Source organism: Octopus bimaculoides, chromosome 20, assembly GCF_001194135.2.
Source record: "Octopus bimaculoides isolate UCB-OBI-ISO-001 chromosome 20, ASM119413v2, whole genome shotgun sequence".
NCBI classification, from domain to species: Eukaryota; Metazoa; Mollusca; class Cephalopoda; order Octopoda; family Octopodidae; genus Octopus; species Octopus bimaculoides.
The window spans coordinates 43,880,128-43,882,264 of NC_069000.1; positions in this window are offsets into that span (position 1 = coordinate 43,880,128).

Below are 2,137 nucleotides of genomic sequence, written 5' to 3' on the forward strand. Positions count from 1 at the left end.
ACTCAGCAAACGAGTTTCTTCTTTCAGAATAAGAACCTCAGAGCAAGTGTTGAGGCCTGCTTCCTTCGTCATCTTCTCTGGGTTGGTCATGTGAATCGGTTGCCAGGTAACCGGCTCGCAAAGGTCGTCCGCTTCAGCGTGATCGATCCTGGAAGTAAGCAGGCATTCAGACGGTATTCATCCTGACATATTTTAACAGGGAGGGGGGCGCTAAGCATAGAGGGGACAAACAAGGACAGACAAGGGGATTAAGTTGATTACATCGACCCCAGTGCGTAACTGGTACTTAATTTATCGAGCCCGGAAGGATGAAAGGCAAAGTCGACCTCGGCGGAATTGGAACTCAGTACGTAACGGTAGACGAAATACTGCTAAGTATTTCGCCCGGCGTGTTAACGATTCTGTCGGCTCAACGCCCTATTAATTGAAACAGATTAAAAGAAAATACGTAGTGTACCGTATATGAGTAAACAAAGAATCGCATATACTGTATGGGAAACGAAACTCGGGAGGCGAGTGTGTGGTGTTATTTTGCATTTATTATAAAATAAATATATGCAAATTATAAAAATGTTAAGAAAAATATACAGGACCGTTTTTACTTCGCGGATTTTCACCTATCGCGGGAGGTTTGGGAATGTAAGACCCGCGATAGTCGAGGAATTACTGTACACGTTATCATCCAGTGTTCATTTTCGTTTGTGACGAGTTACTCCCTGCCATTTTAGAACAGGCAGCAACACACATCAGCCTCACTTCATCCTGAAGATGTGACTACGAAGGTCGAGAAACCTTTTTGGTAGAGCTCGCACTTTTCTTCTGTTCTAAACAACCTGCGAAGGACACCATACAAAAATAATGAAGAATGAAAGGATAAGAGAAAGATAAAACAACATGTTTACAATACAACGTCCAAAAGGAAATCTGTTCATAACACAAGTTTAAATATATATATATATATATGTGTGTGTGTGTGTGTATGTGTGTGTGTGTGTGTGTGTAGATATATATGTGTATGTATGTATATGTATATGTATGTGTGTGTGATTATATGTATATATATATATATATATATATATATATATATATATATATGTATATACACATATATATGTACACACGTTGACACATCTACACTGTTTCTCTTTCTCTCTTTCTCCCTCTCTCCCTCTCTCTCTCTCTCTCTCTCTATTTATCCATCTATCGCTCTCTCGCTCTCTCTCTCTCTCTCTCTCTCTCTTCTTTATCTTTCCTGTTTACGTTCTGTTCTATGCTATATTTAGATGTAATCAACAATTCCTTGATTAAAAAAAGCCTAATATGAAACAGCGAAAGCATAAAAACCTAATTAAAAATGATAATATTTTCTAAGGAAACCTTTACTGTGAGACATTTTCGAGTGGGAAGGCGATGGCTGAGTATCTCGACCTTTTGACTGTCACACGTACCTCAACGATGGAGCAAGTCCCGCTAGAAACAATAACCAAATCTCTCTCAGTGTCTATCTCGACCTCACTATGCCTGCAGAAACCTCTACGAGACACATAGTGCCAAACTAACAGCGGAGCTTCAAGCAGTCCAACTCCACTACACTAAAAAGATTTGAAATAGTGCAACGGGTGAACAGGGATAGGCTGAGAAAACTGCAAATTTAATGCCTGAAGCGAAGGCATGAGAGATATGCAATTATCTACATATGGAAAACTCTAGAAGGGCTAGTACCTAATTGAGTGTTATATAAATGCCAGAACTGGCCGCCGTTGTGTTGTACCAAAGGTATCTTTCACTCCAGCTAAATTCAGGACCAGGTACTGATATAGTCTAGGGTTCAAAGGCCCGCAGCTCTTCAATACCCCGCCACATAGATTTTTAAAATCTGCATAAGATGGAAATAGATGTCTTCAAAAAAAAAAACATCCTCCTCTCCATAAAACCGGATGAACCAACAGCCCGACATGAGATGCAGGCGAGGGCTGCGGAATCAAACTCCCTTATACACCAAATGGGCCAACAGCTGGGACAAAGGCACATACAGAAGTGTTGATGTGAAACATCCCAGACTGAGGAAATCAGAACGATCGCGGTGGTGCTCCAGCATGACCACAGCCGCATGGCTGAAATGAATAAAAGAGTTATA